The sequence below is a fragment of the Myxine glutinosa genome, chromosome 4, assembly GCF_964187855.1.
Source record: "Myxine glutinosa chromosome 4, kmMyxGlut1.1, whole genome shotgun sequence".
In the NCBI taxonomy this organism is placed as follows: domain Eukaryota; kingdom Metazoa; phylum Chordata; class Myxini; order Myxiniformes; family Myxinidae; genus Myxine; species Myxine glutinosa.
The window spans coordinates 18,179,330-18,204,351 of NC_136264.1; the positions used below are offsets into that span (position 1 = coordinate 18,179,330).

At 47.1% G+C, this 25,022-nt stretch overlaps 1 protein-coding gene across 2 annotated transcripts in view; it reads left to right on the forward strand.

The window, feature by feature from the left end:
• The window catches only part of IFT122 (intraflagellar transport 122), a 162,435-nt gene that overhangs the window by 56,235 nt on the left and 81,178 nt on the right, over nt 1–25,022 (forward strand). The gene's annotated exons all lie outside the window — the stretch shown is intronic.

Genomic DNA, 25,022 nt, shown 5'->3' on the forward strand with positions numbered 1-25,022 from the left:
CAGAAAACGATTTTGTTGTTGAAATCGGCATTGGTTGCTTGGTTGCTAAGAGGGAGTTTAAAGGATATGGTCACATATGTTAAAATCCTAATCGCCAAAGCCTATGACTTGTATTAGGGCCTACTACATACTTGCAACGGTACCCGCCCTATGGGCGGGGCTTCAATTGGGAAGCCGAAATGAAAAGGCAAAATATCAGAAATTGAAGGCAGAAACTTGTTATTTTAAACGATTCATATAAACATCCGTCAAATCATATCACACGTAAATCATCAAAATCAAAACCGTATCTTTAGAATTTCAATAAAAGCCACATCACTGTTCATATCGGTAAATATTATTCCATCATGTTTCAAATCGTGTTTTCAAACGCGCGCTACACTGGCCCGTCCGGCGTGCGGCCCCGGACATCGAAGGGCATTACACGTTCATTAAACATTAAACGTTCATTAAAGGATTACGAAACGAAAAACATTACGAAATTACGGATTGCACGAATATGTGAATTGTGATTGTGTTTCATTGTGATGTTTGTGCGGCGACGGGCGGTGTGTACAAAGGGCAGGGACTTAATCAACGCGAGCTGATGACTCGTGCTTACTGGGAATTCCTCGTTCGTGGGACACTGTCTCAAGCCCCAATCCCCATCACGGATGGGGCTCAGCGGTTTACCCGAGCATGATGGAGAAGGGCAAGGTACACGCTGGCCCGTCCAGTGTAGCGCGCGTGCGGCCCCGGACATCGAAGGGCATTACACGTTCATTAAACATTAAACGTTCATTAAAGGATTACGAAACGAAAAACATTACGAAATTACGTTCTCACACCGTCACGTCAAACACTACCGTGAACACATACATCGTCACAACATCGTCACAATGAGAACATCGTCACAATGAACGTTATGCGAACGCGAATGTTATGCGGGAGTCCAAACCTGAGAATGCTGGAGACCAAAGCTGGAATTGGGAAAACTAAATAGCCTATTTTACTCCCAGGGGTCCCAGGATTACCCACCCAAAATATCTTTGTGATCGGTTCAGCAGTTTTTACGGTACCTTCGAACAGACAGACGGACATTTGGTGAATCGTCACATTGTATGTAAGATACAAATTTTAATCCATCATTTGCCTGATTTATTGGCCTATGATATACTTCTTTGTATTGTCATTTGTATTTTTCCGGCTATTTATTTTCAGAGACGCTTCTCCTTTGCAAATCTGAAACTCTCTGATGTATTGTTGATGTATCGTAGCTGAAGTTTTGTATTGATCAGTTTAGTGGTTCTGGAGAAGAATGTCAACATTTTATTTGATAAAAACAATAAATCCAAAATAGCTCCCAAGTCTTTCAAACAACCTTTTAAAAAGGAACTGAAAAATCCAACTTGGCCACCAAGCCTTTCGCCTAGTCAGTTTTCTTCGGGGAGAGGCACTAGGCCTCGTTACTTGCAACAACCCCGTGAATTTATAAGTTTATCGGTGTGGTGTCTTTCAGAAAAATGAGTCACAAACTACGATTGAATAACAAAAATAAAAAGAACATCAGGTTTCCAGCCATACCGACTTCAATGCCAAAGTAGTATTTGCAGACACGAAAACAGACAATAAAGCAATTGAACAGAATTGATTGTTAACTATTTGATGTGCCTGTGTTCAATGTTTTTGCTTTTTCTTCTTCTTTTTTTATGCAGCACAAGGCTGTGGTGTAACATCATTGGCTGAGAGTGCAGCTCTACCGCTGATGCAATGTCCTCTGTAGGTTAGGGCAGGAATTTGGAGCTTGGCCAAGGTGCCGGTGATAACTCGCCTACTCTTTGCAAAGGACACCGTGGGATCTATAAGGTCTACCAACAAATCCGGCAGACGGGTCGCTCAGTTTAACAACCATCCGAGGGACGGCACACACACTGATGAATCATCCTGTCTGTAAAACACTGAGATGAGAGTTTTGAGCTGGTTCGGGATTCAAACCCAGGCTAGACAGCTTAGGGGTGAGGGTGCGTACCTCGAGGCCATCCTGCCAGCCTAATAGTTTTGACAAATTATAGTAAATCCTATGATACGATTTTCTTCAACCTTGTTGTTTATACTTCCTTAGTTAATATGCGGTGGCCTGCAAAAGTATTCACCTCCTACCAACAATGCCACATTTAGATGAATTACGAATTATGTATAAAATAATTTCCAAATGAACTTTTTTATTCATAAATGAAGAGATCAACCTAAACATTGTTAAAGTTGAATGAGGTTACATGACAGGAATACCTGTAAAAATCATGTACGAATCAAAATTCACTGGTTGTAAAAGTATTCAGCCCCTTCGGTCAGCACTTGGTGGAAGCACCTTTTGCAGCAACGACTGCTACAAGTCTTTGTGGGAGGGTCTCTTCCAGGTTCGCACAGAGAGATGGTGAAATCTTTGCCCATTTGTTTCACCTTAAAACTCCTCAGATAAGTGGGGGAACTTAATTTTTAACTGAAACCACTGATTACAGACAGGTAAAACCTATTACACCTATTTTGTAACTTTTCAAACAAATAATTTGCTCCTGAAATGATATAGGGTTAATAAGGCAAAGGGTTAGAATACTTATGCAACTGAGAATCATCTGATTTCCTCTGTTAATTTTCTTTATTCATGTTTTTGTACACCGCCACTCCTTTCCTATCCCGCCTCGAGGCGCTGCATGACGTCATCACGGGACGCCGAAGGGGGAGTCCTTAGTTTTCACTTCGTCTTTCTTGCTTTCTTGTTCAATTTTCGTCATATGTCGGTCTGTCTCATTTGTGTTTGTTTGTTTGTTTGTTTGTTTGTGAGTGCGATAACACGCGAACGCTTTCAGCTATCTCCGTCAAACTTTACCAGAGGATTCCAAAGGACAAAAGTGAAGCTGTCAGTTTTTTTGACTATATAGGTCAAAGGTCAAGGTTCTCTCGTTTGTCTGGGCAATATCTCAGCCATCCTTTGAGCTAGGAAGCTGTAATTTGGGCACAATAGTGAACAAGTGCTTTGGCAAAAAGCTATTTTTTTTTTTTGATTCATCAATAAATTGATTAATTACTTAATTATTATCGATTTATTAATCCCTGGTGTTGGGCTAGCGGCTAGGGTGCCGGCTTAGGATCCAAGGATCCTGGGTTCGAATCCCGGTCGATCGCTGAATTAACGCCAGGGGGGTTGACTCAGCCTGTCATCCTTCCGAGGTCGGCTAATTGAGTACCAGTTCACTGGTAATTCCCTGTTTGTCGTTAAAGGCGGCAAAAAGGGTTGGCGTCAGGAAGGGCATCCGGCCGTAAAACATTGCTTCAAATAGGGGACCGAAAAACAACAACAACCACGGTTCCCGAAAAAGGCCAACCCCCGCTTTGCGGGGAAAAATGGCCTCTAAAGGTGGTTATTTTTTATTTATATATATTAAGTGCTTATTTTTTTTTTTTCTCATCTGGGCAATATCTCAGGCACCTTTTGAGCTTGGAAGCTGATATTTGGAAACGACAATGACGAAGTGATTTGACTATAAAGGTATTTTTGATTCATTGATTAATCAATTAATCGATTAATTAGCTAATTATTCACTTAATTAATTAATTTCCAAAAAGTTACGAATTCATATGAAACGGTGGTGGTTTAGGTATGATATTAGCGAATTGATTAAGGAATGAATTATTTTTACGACTCTTATTTATTTATTTATTTTCATTGCGTTACGAATCAATTAATCAATCAATTATTGAACACCACTCCCAACTCCATCTCCATGCGTTTGAACGGCAGCATCGCCGGGTGCCCAAGGCACCCCTGAAATGTCGCACACTGGAGGATATATTATTTATTTGTTTGCCATCAGGGTGGTGTACTTTGAATGTAGCTCTACTTGTATCTGCATTTTTTTCGCTTCATCACTTTGGAGCAGTTTGTGAAGACTATATACTTGTGTATATACATATATGTGTATATATATATATATACATATATATATATATATATATTTATATATATAAGGGAAAGGTGACCCTCTGGAGTGTGGCTCGTACCGAGCGATAAAGTTATTGGAGCATGGAATGAAGGTATTGGAAAGGGTGTTGGAGAGGAGGATAAGGAAGAAAGTGAAGATCGACGAAATGCAGTTTGGATTTATGCCAGGAAGAGGAACGACAGACGCGCTTTTAATTGTGAGGCAGTTGCAGGAGAAGTACATGCTTCTGTCAAACCAGACGTGATCTGCTTAACAGAAACTTTCCTCCTCGGTCTCGTGAGATCTCGGAGACGGTGGGAGGGATTTTCGAAGCTCCACACGGTCTCCACGTTTTTCGAAGTTAAGTCTGTTCACAATTGTATTTTGTCGAAACTGTATTTATCTTTCGGTGTGTGAAGTTGTGTGCAACTTTGGTTGTTTCTCGGTGTTTATCTTTCATAAATTGATCGTCTGTTTGCCGTGTCGCGAGCAAGGCCTTTGCCGCGTCGCGAACGATTTGAAATCGAAGTTAAGTGATTGTTCCCATTTGTATTTTCGTTAAAACTGTATTTATTTATGGTGTTGTACGTATATTGTGTCCCGACGAAGATTTTTCGGTGCAAATCTTTCATACCTGTATTGAAAATCGTGTTAATTCGTGTTGTGTCTTGAGGCCTTGTACAGTGTGCACTGTACAACCTTGAGGCTTTGTTTTTCTCTCAGCGGTCCGTCGTTTGTGATCCAATAACTTTCGTTCTCTGTATTCCCAGGCTTTTCACCCATAGCCTACTTCCTTGTGTAAATCTCAACTCAAAAAAAAAAAAAAAAAAAAAAAAAAACATTTCCTTCTCTGTTCTCATTCGTTTATTCATTCTTATTCGTTCGTTCGTTCTTCGACCACGTGTTTCTCCCCCATTTCCCCAGATAGTTTTCACTCATTAACCTTCAATGTTTACACTTTCCCCTCAAGTTATGTATTCCGTCATATTTTATAACACCTTTTTCTTCTTCTTCTTTAAAAGGCTGCTTTCGACTTGCTCACCAAATCAATTCATCCCAAAAAAAATATCCATCTCCTATAGTGCCTTTTTTCTACATTCCCTAAACTCTCCTGCACTCCATCCTCCATCCAGCGTCCTTAAACGTATTTTTAACTCGAAGGTCACAAGAAACTCATTTTGCAATAAATGTTCGTTTCCCATAAATCGTACACTTTCAAAAATCCAATCTCACCCCTCCCCTCCAAATCTTCCCCATAACCCCTCCCCTCCAAATCTTCCCCATCACCCCTCCCCTCCAAATCTTCCCCATCACCCATCCCTTTCAAATCTCCCCCCTTGCCCCCTCCCTCCTAAACTACCCCCTCACCCCTCCCCGCCAAGACGCCCCCTCGCCCCTCCCCTCCTAGACTCCTGCCTCACCCCTCCCCTCCAAATCTCCCCCATATCCCATCCCTTTCAAATCCCTCCCCTTGTCCCTTCCCTCCCAAACTCCCCCCTCACCCCTCCCCTTCAAATCTCCCCACCCTCATTGCTTCTCAATTTCCCCCCTCTCACTCCCCCTCCTCAAAGCGTCCTCCCCGCTTCTTCCCCCTTCAAACTCTCACCTCCATCTCCCCCAACCTTCTGCCTCGCTCTTCCCCCTCCTCAAATAACACCTCATTGTGGCTCACCCAATCACCATCAAACCTTTTGTCCGCCCCATCCTTCCCTTTCTCCGAGCTATTCTGAAATCTCTGACACACCTTCAACAGCTCTCCCTACCTCTTCCACCTCTTCCACATCTTACCCTACCCCTCCTCCCCCCTGTTCTGTATCTGATGCTCCCCCTTCCTCTTCATTAACGGTATGGACCTCAAACATCCGGGGCCTTCGTTCAAACTTAACGGATCTCTCCATACAGGTTGCTTCTGTCAAACCAGACGTGATCTGCTTAACAGAAACTTTCCTCCTTTATGATGTCTCTGATTCCATAGTATCTCTCCCGGGCTACTCCCTCCTCCGGTATGATAGACCTGAGCCTCGTCCTGGAGGCGGGGTTGCTATCTTTATCAAAAACTCTCTTCCTCACTCGCCCTGCACTGCACTCTCTCCACCTCACCCCCAGGAATACCTCTGGCTACGGCTTCCCCTTCGCTCCCACCTCTTGTTCATATGTGTGTTGTACCGTCCACCAAACAGTGATGACTCCATCTACATCTCGCTGTCTGATGATATGGACCAACTTCTATCTACTCATCCCAACTCTCTCTTCCTCATATGTGGTGATTTCAACTGTCATCATGCCAGTTGGCTGGGTGTGGGTACCTCTCTCACCAGCCATGGCTCCTCAGCAAAGGACCTCTGCGACTCACTGGGACTGACACAATCTGTCAATTTCCCGACCCGGATCTCAGTCAACGGAACATCTTCTCTTCTGGACTTGGTTATGACTAACTTCCCTGAAAATGTCTGCTGCTCTTCTTCTGCTCCGATCGGATCATCTGATCATGTCCTTGTTAAAGTGGACATCTCTCTGACCATCCTCAGGGAGCCTACTCAGCGTCGACGAGTCTGGCATTTCACTCAGGCCAACTGGCACGGTCTTCAAGCAGCCATCAATCATCTGGACTGGTCTCCCATCTCTACCACCTCTGACATCAACTCATCCTGGGAATTCTTCCAAAGTAAATTGCTCTCTCTCATGCACAGATTTATCCCATCTCGTCTTCAGTTGTCATACCCTTCCTCCCGTCCATGGTACACGGAATCTTGTGGTGAGGCTGTTGCCCAGAAACAACTTGCCTTCGTCTCCTGGAAAGCAAATCCAACGGAAGGAAATCTCATTTCCTTTCACAAAGCCCGAAACAAGTGTGTGTCCACCCTCAGGAGAGCCAGGAAACAATATCTCTCCATTCTCAAGACCGAACTCTCTTATCTGTCTCCCTCTTCCAAATCCTGGTGGCGTCTGGTCAAATCCGTTTCTGGTGTTTGTTCCCCCTCCATCCCCTCCCTTACCTCAAATGGCTACACAGCTGACTCCGCACGTGAAAAAGCTGAATGCCTCAACTCTGTGTTTGCCTCTAAATCTTGTGTCCCAAACCCATCCCTCTCTGTACCCACCATACCCAGTCGTACCCTGCTGCTCCTGGACTCCGTGTCCTTTCCTCCTGACAAGGTGGAAAAGTTTCTGTCAACCCTCGTCTCTGATTCTGCAACTGGACCCGACGGCATCAGCCCACGGGTCCTAAAATCCTGCTCTGCTGCTCTATCTCACCCTCTCTCTGTTCTCTTCACCCGCTCTTTTGCTCAAGGTCAACTGCCATCTGCTTGGAAATCAGCCAACATCACCGCTTTGCACAAAAAAGGTGCAAAAACAGATCCTAGCAACTACAGACCAATCAGCCTTCTCCCAATTATCAGCAAAGTCATGGAATCCATCATTGCTTCGGATATGAAATCTTTCCTCTTCTCCAATGGCTTGATCTCTGATCATCAATTTGGTTTCAGACCAGGTCACTCTACTCTGGACATGCTGCTTCTGCTGTCTCAACAATGGATGGAGGTCCTCAATGGCAAACAGGAAATTAGAGCTGTCTCCCTCGACATATCACGTGCCTTCGACACGGTCTGGCACCCCGCTCTGCTCACCAAACTCTCCTCCTTTGGTATCCATGGAAATCTCCACGCATGGCTGGCGGACTTCCTCTCTAGTCGTCGTCAACATGTGGCCCTGAATGGGTTTCTCTCATCTCCTCTTCCTGTTCAGGCTGGAGTTCCCAAAGGCAGTGTTCTGGGCCCCGTGCTTTTTCTGGTCTTCATCAATGATCTCTCTGACTCTCTCGAAAATCCTCTCTATCTCTTTGCTGATGACTCCACTCTCTGCCGCTCCATTCCTCTTCCCTCAGATCGGCAGTCTGCTGCCTCCTCACTCTCTGAAGACCTGGACAAAATCACAGACTGGTCAAACAAGTGGAACATGTCTTTCAATCCTGACAAATCTCACACTCTTACTATGTCTCTCCGAAAAGATCCACTGGACAACCCTCCCATCTACTTTCTCAACAATCCTCTCCAAGAAGTTCTGTCACTCAAGATTTTGGGTCTCACTATCTGCCATGATCTTTCTTGGGAAAACCACATTTCCAAGCTGGCCTCCAAAGCCAGTCGCCGACTGGGCATCCTCCGTCGTGCGAAGTCCTTCCTCGGCACACCTGAGCTCCTCACCACATACAAGGCTTTCATCCGCAGCTCAATGGAATACTGTTCTCCCCTACGGGCCGGTGCTCCTGCCTCACACCTAGCTCGGCTTCACGCTGTTGAAACCAAAGCTTTCAGAATTATTGGAATCTCCCGCGATGAAGCTATCTCTGAGGGCCTTTCACTCACTCACCGCAGGCAGGTAGGTGGTCTTTCTGTCTTCTACCGACTCCTCTCCGGCCTTGCACCCCCAGCTCTCTCTGTGCTCTGTCCCCCAAATATTCCTACAGGTCGCACAAGATCTGCCAGCAACCCTCTGATGGTTAAACTGCCGAAATCTCGGCTCTCTGCTCACCTTCACTCTTTCATTCCTCTTTTCTCCCGCCTCTGGAACAAACTCCCTCACTCCCTTCAATCCCACTCCTCCCTCCAGGTCTTTAAAACAGCTGTTCACCACCATCTCTTATCTTCCCCCATCCAAAACCTTGATCTTTTCTACCCCCGCTAATTCACCCCAGATCCACCTTGTTTGAAATTCCAACTTCTTTCCTGGAAGTCCTGGCAGTGTCCATATGTTTTATACCTCTCCCACCGCCCCCTTCCCATGCCCCCCCCCCCAAAGCCCTCGCCCTCTCTCAGATCTCTCGATGTCTCCATGTCTCTCGGTCCCTGCTCTCAAATGTTGTGTTTGTGTCCTTCACCCTCTCTCCCCATCTTGTCTACCGCTCCCGATGTTATATGTTTTATGTGTCGGTTTGTCTTTCTGTGTGATTAATGTTCGCTCTTTCACGAGCCTCGATCTTGTATACAAAAAAAAAAAAAAAAAAAAAAAGAGGAAGAAGTTGTTTTTTGGGTTTGTTGATCTGGAGAAAGCATTCGATAGGGTTCCACGCAAAGTATTGACATGGGCATTGAGGAAGTTAGGAGTGGAGGAATGGTTGATCAGAGTCGTGATGGCAATGTACAAAAGAGCGCGCACAGCTGTAAGGACGAAGGACGGGAACAGTGGTGAGTTTGAGGTGAAGGTGGGAGTGCATCAGGGGTCCGTACTAAGTCCACTACTATTTGTAGCTGTGATGGAGGTGCTGGCTCAGAACGTAAAGGAGGGTTTACCGTGGGAGTTGTTGTATGCAGATGATCTGGTGTTGATTGCGGAAAGTATGGATGGACTGAAGGAAAAGATGAACAAGTGGAAGGAATGTATGGAGACAAAAGGTCTGAAAGTGAATATCGGAAAGACGAAGGTGATGGCAAGTGGTAAAGCATGTGGTGAGGTGGAAAGAACTGGGAAGTGGCCGTGTGCTGTGTGCAGGAAGAGTGTCAGAGTGAACTCCATTCAATGTACAATGTGCGCTGAGTGGGTTCATCAAAAATGTAGTGTTTTGAGAGGGTCATTAACCAGTGTGGCAGCTACATTCAAATGTAAGGTGTGCACAGAGGGAGCTGCAGATGGAGGAAATGTTGAGTTTGATCTTGCAGACGGCGTGAAGCTGGAAGGTGTGAAAACATTTTGCTACCTCGGAGACATGCTGAATGGAGAAGGTGGATCAGACTCAGCAAAGGTTGCTCGAGTGAGATGTGCATGGAAGAAGTTTCGGGAACTGAGTGGCGTGCTGATGAGGAGGGGAGTGTCGCTGAAGCTGAAGGGAAAGGTGTATGCTGCATGTGTGAGAAGTGTTATGATTTATGGGAGCGAGACATGGGTAATGAACGTAGAGCAGCAACGAAGGCTTGAAAGGGTGGAAATGCGAATGGTTCGATGGATGTGCAGAGTACCGTTGAGAGAGAGGAAGACAAATGATGAATTGCGAAAGATGATGGGAATATTGCCTGTGATTGATGCTGTGAAGAGGAACAGGTTGAGATGGTTTGGTCATGTGTTGAGGAAGGATGAAAGTGACTGGTTGAGAAGAGTGATGGAAATTAATGTAGAAGGAAGTAGAGGACGGGGAAGACCGAGAAAGACTTGGCTAAAGATGGTGGAAGAAGAAATGCGGGCAAGGGGGTTAACAAGGAGAGATGCAGAAAATAGGGCAAAATGGAGAAGATTGTCATGGGGACCGCAAGGCTAACCTCCGCTCTAGTGGGGAAAATGGCCTTAAAATGCATGTTGTGTTGTTGTTGTATATATATATATATATATATATATTGTTACGGTCGCGGCTAGGATGTTGTTTGCCGAGCGGATGGCCGCCGCGCGCGAACAGTTACCCCGACTAACCCGATTCCTGAACGTTGGCCGAATCGTGCCACAGATATTCAATGAGGGAAAAGACAAAGGCGACACGGATGTGAAGAAGAGGAAGACAGAAGTAGGGAATACGAATATAATTTATTGCTATTTACAACCAAAAGTAACCAAGGAGAAGGAAGGATCATAAAATAAAGACAGAAGGAATCAAGACGACACAGTGAAAATTGCTAGCTTATCTAAACAGTCTTACTTTACCCAGGGACAGAACAAACAAAGACAGACTCACGCGGGGAATGATGACAGGAATGGCAGGAGGTGGATGGCTGGAGGGAGAGGATGAAAACTGGAACCGGAGCACGGTCAGGCCGGGAGTGAGCAGCCGCCGCCCCTGGTCGTTCGGCACGTTTTGCAGCCGCCGTTCCTTCGCAGCCACGGAAGAAAACTGCCGTCGAAGCTCAAAGCTGTGGTGGTTTAAAGCTGCGGTGGTTGCACTTGTTCTCAGGCTTGGCACTTGTTCTCTCTGACTCCCTCTCTTGCTCTCTTTGCTTCGCTTCGCCCCTTCTCTCCTCTCTCTTTCTTAGTCCAACAACTTCAAGGCTTTCGCGCGCTCTTTATAGCGCCTCAGGCGATCAAGCCGCTGGTGTCCAGGACACGCCCATCGGTGAGCTCACCTCGGCCCTGGTTGGTCGCGCGGGCTCCCGATCCCGCCCTTAGAGGAGGCGTTGGCAAGGCCACGCCTTGTTCCCTGCGCTGGGCCGACTCCTCCCACCTTCGGCTCCGAGATTACCTCGTGGCTAATGGAGTCTTGGGATGAAACAACCCACAGCTGTAGCAACCCTAACAAACCACCCAGTGCAGTTGGCAATTGAGGCTTTGAGGGAATGCAGTTGGCAATGGTTGGAAGGGGAATGTGAAGGGAATCTACTCTTATTTCACTTGGTGCAATGGAGTATTTAAATTAATGGAAGACACAGCCTTACACTAATACACATAATAAGGATATAACTATGATCGCGAGATCCTCGCGAGATCTCGGCGAGGGCACGTCCTTTCGAAGCTGTTCCATGCGCTCACGCTTTCGAAGCTAAGTGATCTTTCTCAATTGTGTTTTTGTCGAGACTGTATCTATCTTTCGGTGTATGTACCTATAGCGTATCTTTTGGAAAATTTTCGGTGCTAATTTTTCGTACATGTATACACAATCGTCGGTTAATGCGTATCGAGTATTCTGCGGCCTAGTACTCGTAGGCTTAGGCTACCGTACCGTCTCCGACCTTGTGGTTTTGTTTTTCTCTCAGCGATTCGTCGAATGCGCTGCAATTATTTTCGTTCTCTGTTTCGTCCCAGTCGTTCACCCCATACCTCCTTGTTTAATATCTCTACTCTCTAAAAAAAAAAAACCCCAAAAAATATTTCCTTCCCAGGTCTTATTCGTTTATTTGTTGTTCTTATTTGTTCGTTCGTTCTTCGTTCGCGATCACGCGATCATGTGGTTAGAAATGTATAATCTCTCCCCTGAACAACTATTTTCTCTCATATATTATAACACCCTTTTCTTCTTTTCCTACAAAAGGAAGCTTTCGTCTTGCTCACCAAATCTATTCATTCCAAAAAATATATATAATACCATCTCTTACAGTTCCTCCTTTCTACATTCCCTAAACTATCCAGAACTCCACCCCTCCTCCAGTGTCCTCAAACGTATTTTTGACTCGAAGGTCTCAAACTCATTTTGCAAAAAATGTTCGTTTCCCATGAATCGTACACTTTTCAAAATCCAATCTCACCCCTCCCCTCCAAATCCTCCCCATCACCCATCCCTTTCAAATCTCCCCCCTTGCCCCTTCCCTCCCCTCCCTCCTAAACTCCCCCCACACCCCTCCCCTCCGAGACTCTCCCTCGCTCCTCCCCTCCTAGACTCCCCTCTCACCCCTCCTCCTCAAAGCATCCTCCCTGCTTCTTCCCCCTTCCAACTTTCACCTTCATCTCCCCCAACCTTCTGCCTCGCTCTTCCCCCTCCTCAAATAACACCTCACTGTGCCTCACCCAATCTCCATCAAACCTTTTGTCCGCCCCATTCTTCCCTTTCTCCAAGCTATTCTGAAATCTCTGACACACCTTCAACAGCTCTCCCTACCTCTTCCTCCTCTTCCACATCTTACCCTACCCCTCCCCCCCCCTGTTCTGGACTCGATGCTCCCCCTTCCTCTTCATTAACGGTATGGACCTCAAACATCCGGGGCCTTCGCTCAAACTTGACTGACCTCTCCATACAGGTTGCTTCTGACAAACCAGATGTGATCTGCTTAACAGAAACTTTCCTCCTTCATGATGTCTCTGATGCCTTGGTATCTCTCCCAGGTTACTCCCTCCTCCGGTATGATAGACCTGAGCCTCGTCCTGGAGGTTGGGTTGCTATCTTTATAAAAAAACTCTCTTCCTCACTCGCCCTCCACTGCCCTCTCTCCACCTCACCCCCAGGAATACCTTTGGCTACAGCTTCCCCTTCGCTCCCACCTTTTGTTCATATGTGTGTTGTACCGTCCACCAAACAGCGATGACTCCATCTACATCTCGCTGTCTGATAATATGGACCAACTTCTATCTACCCATCCCAACTCTCTCTTCCTCATATGTGGTGATTTCAATTGTCACCATGCCAGTTGGCTGGGTGTGGGTACCTCTCTCACCAGCCATGGCTCTTCAGCAAAGGACTTCTGCGACTCACTGGGACTGACACAATCTGTCAATTTCCCGACCCGGATCTCAGTCAACGGAGCATCTTCTCTTCTGGATTTGGTTATGACAAACTTCCCCGAAAATGTCTGCTGCTCTTCTTTTGCTCCAATTGGCTCATCTGATCATGTGCTTGTCAAAGTGGACATCTCTCTGACCATTCTCAGAGAGCCTCCTCAGCGTCGACGAGTCTGGCATTTCACTCAGGCCAACTGGCATGGTCTTCAAGCAGCCATCAATCATCTGGACTGGTCTCCCATCTCTACCGCCTCTGACATCAACTCATCCTGGGAATTCTTTCAAAGTAAATTGCTCTCTCTCATGCACAGATTTATCCCATCTCGTCTTCAGTTGTCATACCCTTCCTCCCGTCCATGGTACACGGAATCTTGTGGTGAGGCTGTTGCCCTGAAACAACTTGCTTTCGTCTCCTGGAAAGCAAATCCAACGGAAGGAAATCTCATTTCCTTTCACAAAGCCCGAAACAAGTGTGTGTCCACCCTCAGGAGAGCCAGGAAACAATATCTCACCGTTCTCAAGACCGAACTCTCTTATCTGTCTCCCTCTTCCAAATCCTGGTGGCGTCTGGTCAAATCTGTTTCTGGTGTTTGTTCCCCCTCCATCCCCTCCCTCACCTCAAACGGCTTAACGGCTGACTCCGCACGTGAAAACGCTGAATGCCTCAACTCTGTGTTTGCCTCTAAATCTTGTGTCCCAAACCCATCCCTCTCTGTACCCACCGTACCCAGTCGTACCCAGCTGCTCCTGGACTCTGTGTCCTTTCCTCCTGACAAGGTGGAAAAGTTTCTGTCAACCCTCGACTCTGATTCTGCAACTGGTCCTGACGGCATCAGCCCACGGGTCCTAAAATCATGTTCCTCCGCTCTTTCACTCCCTCTTTCTGTTCTCTTCACCCTCTCTTTTACTCAAGGTCATCTGCCATCTGCTTGGAAATCAGCCAACATCACCGCTTTGCACAAAAAGGTGCAAAAACAGATCCCAGCAACTACAGACCAATCAGCCTTCTCCCAATTATCAGTGAAAGTCATGGAATCCATCATTGCTTCAGATATGAAATCTTTCCTCTTCTCCAATGGCTTGATCTCTGATCATCAATTTGGTTTCAGACCTGGTCACTCTACTCTGGACATGCTGCTTCTGCTTTCTCAACAATGGATGGAGGTCCTCAACGCCAAACAGGAAATTAGAGCTGTCTCCCTTGACATTTCACGTGCCTTCGATACGGTCTGGCACCCTGCTCTGCTCACCAAACTCTCCTCCTTTGGTATCCATGGAAATCTCCACGCATGGCTGGCGGACTTCCTCTCTGGTCGTAGTCAACGTGTGGCGCTGAATGGGTTTCTCTCATCTCCTCCTCCTGTTCAGGCTGGAGTTCCCCAAGGTAGTGTTCTGGGCCCTGTGCTTTTTCTGGTCTTCATCAATGATCTCTCTGACTCTCTTGAAAATCCTCTCTATCTCTTTGCTGACGACTCTACTCTCTGTCGCTCCATTCCTCATCCCTCAGATCGGCAGTCTGCAGCCTCCTCACTCTCTGCAGACCTGGACAAAATCACAGACTGGGCAAACAAATGGAACATGTTTTTCAATCCTGATAAATCTCTCACTCTTACCATGTCTCTCTGAAAAGACCGACTGGAAAACCCTCCCATCCACTTTCTGAATAATCCTCTCCAAGAAGTTCTGTCACTCAAGCTTTTGGGTCTCACTATTTGCCATGATCTTTCCTGGGAAAACCACATTTCAAATCTGGCCTCCAAAGCCAGTCGCCGACTGGGCATCCTCCGTCGTGCGAAGTCCTTCCTTGGCACACCTGAGCTCCTCACCACATACAAGGCTTTCATCTGCAGCTCTATGGAATACTGCTCTCCCCTCTGGTCTGGTGCTCCTGCCTCACACCTAGCCCGTCTTCACGCTGTTGAAACCAAAGCGTTCAGAATCATTGGAATCTCCCGCGATGAAGCTAACTCCAAGGGCCTTTCACTCACTCACCGCAGGCAGGTTGGTGGTCTTTCCGTCTTCTACCGACTCCTCTCTGGCCTTGCCCCCCCAGCCCTCTCTGGGCTCTGTCCCCCAAATATTCCTACAGGTCGCACAAGATCTGCCTGCAACCCTCTTATGGTTAAACTGCCAAAATCAAGACTTTCTGCTCACCTTCACTCCTTCATTCCTCTTTTCTCCCGCCTCTGGAACAAACTCCCTCACTCTCTTCAATCCCACTCCACCCTCCAGGTCTTTAAACAGCTGTTCACCACTATCTCTTATCCTCCCCCATCCAAAACCTTGATCTTTTCTACCCCCGCTAATTTCGGTCCCCTTGTGTTTTATACCTCTCCCCCCCCCCTCCCCCTCCCACGCCTCCTGCCCCCAAGCCCTCTCCCTCCCACACTTCTCCCTGCTCTCAAATGTTGTGGTTGTGTGCTTCCCCTTCTCTCCCCATCTTGTCTTCCGCTCCCTCTTTTTGTATATTTTGTTTGTCTGGTTGATTTGTTTGTGAAATAAATGTTAGCTCTTTCATGAGCCTCGATTCAGTGTACAAAAAAAAACCAAAAAAAAAAACCTACTGAACAGGGATATATGGTGTCCTGCGTGTATGTTTTATGGTATTAACTACGGGAACGCCCTTTGACCTTTATACAACAACAAATGCAGGAAGGAGGGTGACATTTTACAACAATTCATTGCACAACAATAAAAAAAACAACATTCTCATATCCACAACACTGCACCCTCCTCCCCTTAGGCATGTCCCGGGCCTATGAACTTTTACCTTTAGTGTGGCACGTAGGTGTAGTTCCCTCTACATTTAATCTGACCCTGAGTGTGACAGTTTTAAAACACCAATAAATATGGTCCGCTGCTCCATTGCACCCTGCCTAACAGACTCACGCCCACAGCTACCCGAATTGCGGAATGGTCTTCAAACTAAAACACCTACGGTGGGGGCGCATTATTTACAATGACTACTTTATTTACAAAACGCAACCCAGGACCTGTGATCGTTCTTTTGGGGGGGGGGGGAGACAGTCTGCCCTGCATCGATGCACCATGAAAGCACCCAAAAACGCACCAAAGCACCCTCAAGCACCAATCGGTGCACAGTCATCACTGTTCATGAATAAAATAACTAAACAACCCCAAACCCTGCTGGTGGTCTCTTGCTCTTCGGCTCCCTCTGCTGGCTATTTGTTCTTACAGATGTTGTCTTTCTTTCATTTTCTTACTGGCGGCCTATTGGTGGAAATAAACCTGCACAGAACGTGTCCATTTTTATTTTATTTATTTATGGCCTACAGGGCCGACTACGTGTGGTTCACCTGGATGGCATGGGTGCCCTGTGACCAAGGTCCGCCAGCAAGATCTCGGGCCTTCATGGCCGGTTCCAGCAGAGGGGCCATGCTCCAACCCATGGGGTCCATCAGTGGTGCTCAGCCACAGACATGTGGTCCATAAGGTGGTGCATCGATGCAGACAGCTGTGGTTGCGAGAGGTTCGGGCGCCCAATGGCGGACTCTCGCACGCTACCCTCGGCGCCCAGTGGCGCACAGTCCTCATGTGGGAGACAAAGGGGGGGAAAGACAGATGAGCGAGGGGTAAGGTCACAAGGGTACACACCAATACAGGCAATGCAAGGCGAGGTGCGTATGGAGACGGAGCGGAGAAAAGCTCGTCCCTACCGTGCGTCACCCCCCCTGTCACCTACTCTACCCTTGCCCTTACCCCATATTTACAACAATCTACACATTTACAAATTCGTCACTACTGTCACGTCTCCCCATATCTCTCCTATACCAAATTCGTCACCACAATCCCTCTAACCAAAATTTGCCATCACCCAATTCATCATCAATCCTCATAAGGAGGAAGAGATGGAACATCAGCACAATGTCACACCCACGTCATGATGCGTCTCACATTCCAAACATTTGCATCAAAATAAATAATAAAAACAACCTGGCATGGTGTGGAGTACCATCGTTACCTCAGGTGAGTGGATGTAGATGGTGCAAGGAGATTTTCATCCTAACTACTTTCTAAATGACATTAACACACTTTACACTACCCGGGGTCTTTCCCTGCCAATCCATTGGCCAACTTACACTATGGGTTCTAAAAACCAATTCCCATTGACCAAACTGTGGTGCTTCTCAATTTGGGGTCTCACTCCCCCGATTCATCTCCCTGTGCCCTTGCACAATTTCCGGGCTGGGTCGTGTAGCTCTCCCAGCAGGTCTACCCACCTGCACACCTCCACCACTGTAGTTGCCACCCGAGCTTACCTAGCTCCTCACCCTAACCTATCTAACTGGGGAAGGCCCCTCCTGGCTCTGTCACCCCTTGGTGCCCTCTGGCACTGGGCTACCCGGGTCCGTCCTCCGGATCCTCGGGCCCCATCCACAACAACTACCGGCTCCCAGAGCCCACCTGCGGCCTCACCTGGCCGACATCCTCACAGTGGTGGAGTGCCCAACCAACTATACACACTAACAGGCTACACGCCCAGCCATTTCCACAACACTAATGCACCCATTCAATCACCATTCTTCCACCACGCACCACAGATGCCAATATCCAACCACAATTTACCTGTACCCTCTACATAACTCTTACACTACCCTCCCCGGGTATTCGTGATGGGGTCCATCCTCCTTTCCCCCATCCACACCTTCGCAACATCCACTTCACTCCAGTTTCCACCATACTCACTCCGCGACCATCCATTCCATACTCCATATATCCCACACTCCATGTCTTCCACACAACCATTCTCCATACACCTGTCATTGCACACCTGTGCAATCACACCTGGTGCCACCTGCACCCTCCTTCCTTCCTGGACCATTTGGTCAGCACAACTCACATCACTATCACTCACTCAAACACTGCTCCATCCACCTGTTCAGTTGCACACCTGTGCAATCTCACTACAACTCACACTCACAATCATTTACTCATACCCTGCTCAATACACTTTCGATCCTCAATACAATTCACAATACATTTTTACACACACACACGGCATCATCTCATCTACCTGTTGCCCTGCTAACTCAGTGCTCCCCGTCTTCCCTTTAAACTAAGCACATACCACGTCATTATCATCCATACTAATCTACCTGCGTCCCCACTACAGGTATCATTGTCACTACCTAATCTTACCGTTACCTAAGGTCATCTTCTCTAGGTCCCTACACACAATATCCTAACCCTCCCGGGCTAGTTTTCACTGCCAAACCCCATAAGACTAGTGCTCCTTTGCCCCCGCTGTGAGAGATGGCAGAGTTGCCATTCCACCACATCGGGTATCTCTCACGACCAATTTTGCACACCAAATTCCAGCTAATTAAAAATTTGCCAATCACTACCAATCATCACTCTGCCAATCCCTTGCCAATCATCAAATTTTTGCTTTTTCTAATTTCGGGTCCAAAACACTATCCTCATCACACGTCTACTCACTTGAGCCTCTCGGTGCGCCAATTCATTTCTAAAGCTCGGCTTCGTAAAGCCGAGCAATGAATGCGGGTTGCTTGGTGCCGGCGGCTGGATCAGTCCGGCACTCGGTGCAGGGAAGGAGGTTTACCCGGGCCGAGATCCCACGCACCATCTCGGCACAGAGCCGTCCAATGGCCCGATCTCGCCCTGCCGGAACGCCTCAACCACAAAGGGTTGTCGTGACGACCCTTCCTACCGGGCCGCCCGCTCCGCTTAGTGGAGCACGGACGCGGCCGTTCAAAGCGCGGCCCGGCGTGGATCCCGCACGGCGGTTCTTTTGAAACCGCCGCGGATCCCCGGGGCACGCAAAGCTGCCCGGCACGCACCGAGGGCCCGATTCGGCTAAACGTCGTTCTAACCGCTAACCCGGTTAGCGTCGATGCTCCACTTGCATGCTTACACCCCGCAGCCCGTTCCTTGCTCATACATCCAGCCGTCTCCATGCTCTTTGTCATTGCACCTTCCCTGACACACCCAGGTACACTCAATCCGCTTACAGACTTTGTCACACACCTGACCACCGCACACCTTTGCACACACTCGTCGTTCGCACACCTCACCAACACACCTATTCGCGCCCCCTCCTCGGTCACCTCCTCTGTGACAACCACAGGTGTGCTCTCACTTGCACACCCAACCACGTGCCTCACTACCAACTCCAGTGTGCATTCCCACACACGCTCTACCATTCCAGGTGTGCATCCTTCCATTCCAGGTGTACATCCTCTCTCACCTGCCACAACCAACTCACGCTCCGTGTCACTCTTACTACTTTTACCACCACACTCGGTCGCGCATTCACCCTCACTCTCGACCGCGCACTCTGTCCTCATGCACCCGTCCGTTACACACCTTTCTCACGCACACTCTCCCGTTACACCCTCCGTAACACTCACCACAGGTGTGCACTCTTTCGTCGCATCCTCTGTAACACTCACCACCGGTGTGCACTCTTTCGTTACATCCTCTGTAACACTCACCACAGGTGTGCACTTTTTCGTTACATCCTCTGTAACACTCCCCACTACGCGCTTCCATGTGCTCCCTCGCACACGCGCTACGACCAACTCACTCTCGACAGCACACTCACTCCTCGGCGCACACTTTTTCCTCACACACCCCAGAGTCGGACATTCTCGCACACCTCCTCTGTCCATACACTCCGTACCTGTCGCACACTTCACCAGCGGCCTCTCACGAACACCCGGATCCACACCAACCCCCAAGCCGACTGAAGCTCCCCTCACATCATATACATTTCCGAATATATCGCCACTCACCTTGGCACCTCGTCTCCGCACCTCCTCTGCCACCTGCAAACTCTTTATTTGGTTAGCAAGCACACCATCATGATTCGAGCACAGACCTTGTACCAATTCCATTACTTCCTCCTTTATCTCTTTCTCAGCTTCCCTTCGTCTCTTCTTAATTTCAATCACCCCTTCTTCCACCTCCTCTAATTTTTCCTTTACCTCCTTCATCTCCCGGTGCGCCCCCTCTATCTCTTCCTCCAACGCCACTTTAACCGTTTCTATGTGCGTCCTCACCTCTCGGTCCTTCGTCTCCATTACTTCTGTCACCTCTTCCAACCTCTTCGTCAACCCCTCATGTACCATCTGACATTCCTTCTGTGTTGCTATTAATTCGTTCTTGATGCCTTTTTGTGTCGCTTTTAACCCCCCGATTATTGCAGTGTTCTTTTCCACTTGGTCCACGAGTTCCTTTTGTCCCACTGTCAGCTGTTCTACTCCCCTCGTCAGACCCTCTATGCCCCCCTGTAACCTAGCCGTATTATTCCTCACCTCTTTCTCCATACGCTTCTCACCTCGCTTTACCTCCTCGCGTACCCCCGAGACCTCCTCGCTTACACCTCGTCGTATTTCCTCCCCCATCTCCTCCATCTCTTTTGTAGATGCCGCCCTCATCTGTCCCAATTCATCCCTCTGAGCATCCAATTTACCTTCTAACCCGATTTTCACCTCCTCTATCTGGTTCCCCATTTGTTTGATTTCCCGGGCGGATTGCTCCCCTATCTCCCGCAATTTGCCTTCCATCTTATCTTCTAGCCCCGTTAACCCATTCTTCACCTCTTTTATCCCGTTGTCTAACCCCTCAAATTTGTTTCCCAACTGTTCGCTGGTACCTCTCGCTTCGTCCCTCATTGCCCCCATACTGTTTTTCAAACCTCCAATTTGGTCTCCCAATCGCTCAATTTGGCTCCCCATACTCATCTGTACAGCTGCCTGCAGCTGCGCAATGAGGGCCTGCATGTCAATCCCTCCCACTTGTGCAGCGGGCGCGGCCGCCGTAGCCATGTGCGAGGCGCCATTTTGTGCGCCCGCAACCTCGTGCGCGAGGGCGCCATCTTGCGCGCCTGAAACCACAAACCTCAACCACATCATCATTGCTCTCCTCCATTTCTTCCCTGTGGTCCTGTGTTACCCCTAACCCCTCTTCTAGCTCACCCACCTGCATCCGATCGCCTTGACTAGCCATGGCGCGATTTCAAATTTCGGATTTTTATAAACCAAAACAAAACAGAATTTCGGCCGCTCGTAATTTTGAGCGCGTTAAGCGCGCTTCGGGTCCAATCTCGCTCCCGATACCAATTGTTACGGTCGCGGCTAGGATGTTGTTTGCCGAGCGGATGGCCGCCGCGCCCGAACAGTTACCCCGACTAACCCGATTCCTGAACGTTGGCCGAATCGTGCCACAGATATTCAATGAGGGAAAAGACAAAGGCAACACGGATGTGAAGAAGAGTAAGACAGAAGTAGGGAATACGAATATAATTTATTGCTATTTACAACCAAAAGTAACCAAGGAGAAGGAAGGATAATAAAATAAAGACAGAAGGAATCAAGAAGACACAATGAAAATTGCTAGCTTATCTAAACAGTCTTACTTTACCCAGGGACAGAACAAACAAAGACAGACTCACGCGGGGAATGATGACAGGAATGGCAGGAGGTGGATGGCTGGAGGGAGAGGATGAAAACTGGAACCGGAGCACGGTCAGGCCGGGAGTGAGCAGCCGCCGCCCCTGGTCGATCGGCACGTTTTGCAGCCGCCGTTCCTTCGCAGCCACGGACGAAAACTGCCGTCGAAGCTCAAAGCTGTGGTGGTTTAAAGCTGCGGTGGTTGCACTTGTTCTCAGGCTTGGCACTTGTTCTCTCTGACTCCCTCTCTTGCTCTCTTTGCTTTGCTTTTCCCTCTCTCTCTCTCTTGCTCTCTTTGCTTCGCTTCGCCCCTTCTCTCCTCTCTCTTTCTTAGTCCAACAACTTCAAGGCTTTCGCGTGCGCTCTTTATAGCGCCTCAGGCGATCAAGCCGCTGGTGTCCAGGACACGCCCATCGGTGAGCTCACCTCGGCCCTGGTTGGTCGCGCGGGCTCCCGATCCCGCCCTTAGAGGAGGCGTTGGCAAGGCCACGCCTTGTTCCCGGCGCTGGGCCGACTCCTCCCACCTTCGGCTCTGAGATTACCTCGTGGCTAATGGAGTCTTGGGATGAAACAACCCACAGCTGTAGCAACCCTAACAAACCGCCCAGTGCAGTTGGCAATTGAGGCTTTGAGGGAATGCAGTTGGTAATGGTTGGAAGGGGAATGTGAAGGGAATCTACTCTTATTTCACTTGGTGCAATGGAGTATTTAAATTAATGGAAGACACAGCCTTACACTAATACACATAATAAGGATATAACTACTGAACAGGGATATATGGTGTCCTGCGTGTATGTTTTATGGAATTAACTACGGGAACGCCCGTTGACCTTTATACAACAACAAATGCAGGAAGGAGGGTGACATTTTACAACAATTCATTACACGACAACAACAAAAAAAAACATTCTCATATCCACAACAATATATATATATATATATATATATATATATATATATATATATATATATATATATATATATAATTATATATATATATATATATAATTATATATATATATATATATATATATATATATATATGTATATATATATATATATATATTTATATATATATATGTATATATATATATATATATATTTATATATATATATGTATATATATATATATATATATATTTATATATATATATATATATATATATGTAAAGTTTGATTTCAGAGCATCATGAAATAAACTCAGGTGGCATCAAAATGTGAAAACCTTGGACGGGGGTGAATACTTTTACGTTTGTGAGAGGGTAGGCAATGGAATATCTTGGGGCCAGGTAGGATTGTATAGGGTAGTGTGCTTTGTATGTCGTGTAGCCACCTTGATGTACATAAGTCAAGCCGGTTGTCGTGTAAGAGTGGCCTCATGACGAGGGATGGGGCTATGTTAATTAGGTTATGTTAAGGGTAATTAATCCCCTTTATATAAATTGCCTCTGTGACCTTTTCCTTTGTTCCTTATGACACTGCACTACACACACTACCTGCCAAGCAATCGACGTGCAATTATAACACTAAATAAAAGTAACCGGAACCAGTACATTCGAGCAACACCAAAGATACCACCGACCGGGTGATCACAAAGGCCTGCAAGTGGCCATGAGGCCACGCCACGAAGAACGATTGGTCAGGACGGCCATAGAACGATGAGATGGCACTCGCTGATAGGAGCGTGCGCAGACGTCATCGGATGACGTAAGAGCCCGGGGAACAAAAGAATGGTGTCCCGGAATTTTCTTCCTCTTGGGTCCTGGCTTTAGTGATGAGCAGACGCAGACGCTTTCTTTTATCTTGATTCAGCGTTTGAAAGCGAACAGTCACGGTTTTATCCTCTTGGTGTCCTGAGTTACTGCAGACGGTCGCGGCTTGTGTTCTCGTTCTTTTGGTCCAGGCGATTGGTGCGAGCGTACGCATTGTCTTTCCCTGGCTCGTTTGTGCTGACTGCGCGGCAGCTGGGTGCGCCTGAGAGACGGTTGATGCTGTGTGGAGCAGACAATGAGGATGAGCTCGGCCTGCTCGCTTCGTGCTCGGCGACTGGAGTGAACGGACTGCTAGTCAGGTTCACTATGTCAATAAATTATATTTCGTTCAAAATCATGGTAGATTAGCAAACCTATACATTTTTGGAAAGGTTATAGCATAAGGAAACTAAAAATCAATGTTTACATTTGGAGAGATACCTGTATGGCGGCCATTTTGGATTTTCAAAATGGCCACTGTAAAATACATATTTTGTTCTATTTCTGCCTCTAATTACCCTAAAAACTTTTAAAAATATACTAAACCTATATTTACCCTGACAAGGAATCCAATGAAAGTATCAAATTAGTGCTATGGGGAATGGTAAGACACGAATCAAAGGTTTTGAATTGCAAAATACTGTCTTTATATTCGCGATAAGTTGCATAATCAAATACATGTTATCATTTTGTACAGGCAGTTAATAACATCAAAATGTGTCACAATAATTCATATCACCAAACATACACAGGCAGTCAGCAAAATCATATATACACATGCAGTCAGTATAACTTCACATCTACACAGGCAGTCAATGACAAAATATACACAGGCAGTCAATGGCATCAAACATACACGATTACAGAATATGCCATTTAGAGTTCGTCATCACTGTCCTGTGTGTCGTATCCGACAATATAGTCCGCATCGTTTTCACAGTCCGTTCCACACAAGCAAAGGTCGGTCAAATTGATTGGCAAATCGAATTGGTCGAATGGTCGATCGAATCGAATTCGATGAATCGAATCGAATCGAATCGAATCGATCGAATTGGTCGAATGGTCGATCGAAGCGATTGATCGAATGGTCGAATTGGTCAATTGGTCAAATTGGTCGAATTGGTCGAATCGAATTGGTCGGAATTGGCAAATGTAAACATTGATTTTCAGATTTTCCATGTAATAACGTTTCCAAAAATGTATAGGTTTGCTAATCTACCATGATTTTGAACGAAAAAACATAGTGCACCTGACTATGCACACCAAAGCGTGTTTTCCCACACGGGAAACGACCTGTGACGATCCCAGATGGTCAAGCGGACCAGAGCTGAGAACACACATTTATTACTTTAAGTTATTTTTCCCGTTGTGTTGTATAACGGTCCGTGTGGGAGCGCTCTTTTTAAGATTTTGGTTACCGTGCATTTCTTTATTTCCTGGCATTATTTTTTATTAAACCCTTTTGTTGTTGCATTTTAATTCCGTGTCGGTTTGATTTGATTATCGTGGTTCGAGGATGTCCAGTGGAATCCGTGCAGGTAAGTTCGTCACTCTCCTTTCCCTCGCGTGTAAAGAAGGTCCGCCATTGTTGGATTGAACGCCTCGGAGTGTAAAGCTCGATCGGCCACTTGTCATCTTGGAGGATCTTAATCCCCCGGTGAACGCGACAATACTTTTTCAGGCCAGTGGACATGCCTACATGGGCACCAAATAATTTATTGTCCCAGGAAAAAACACCTTGGATTATATAT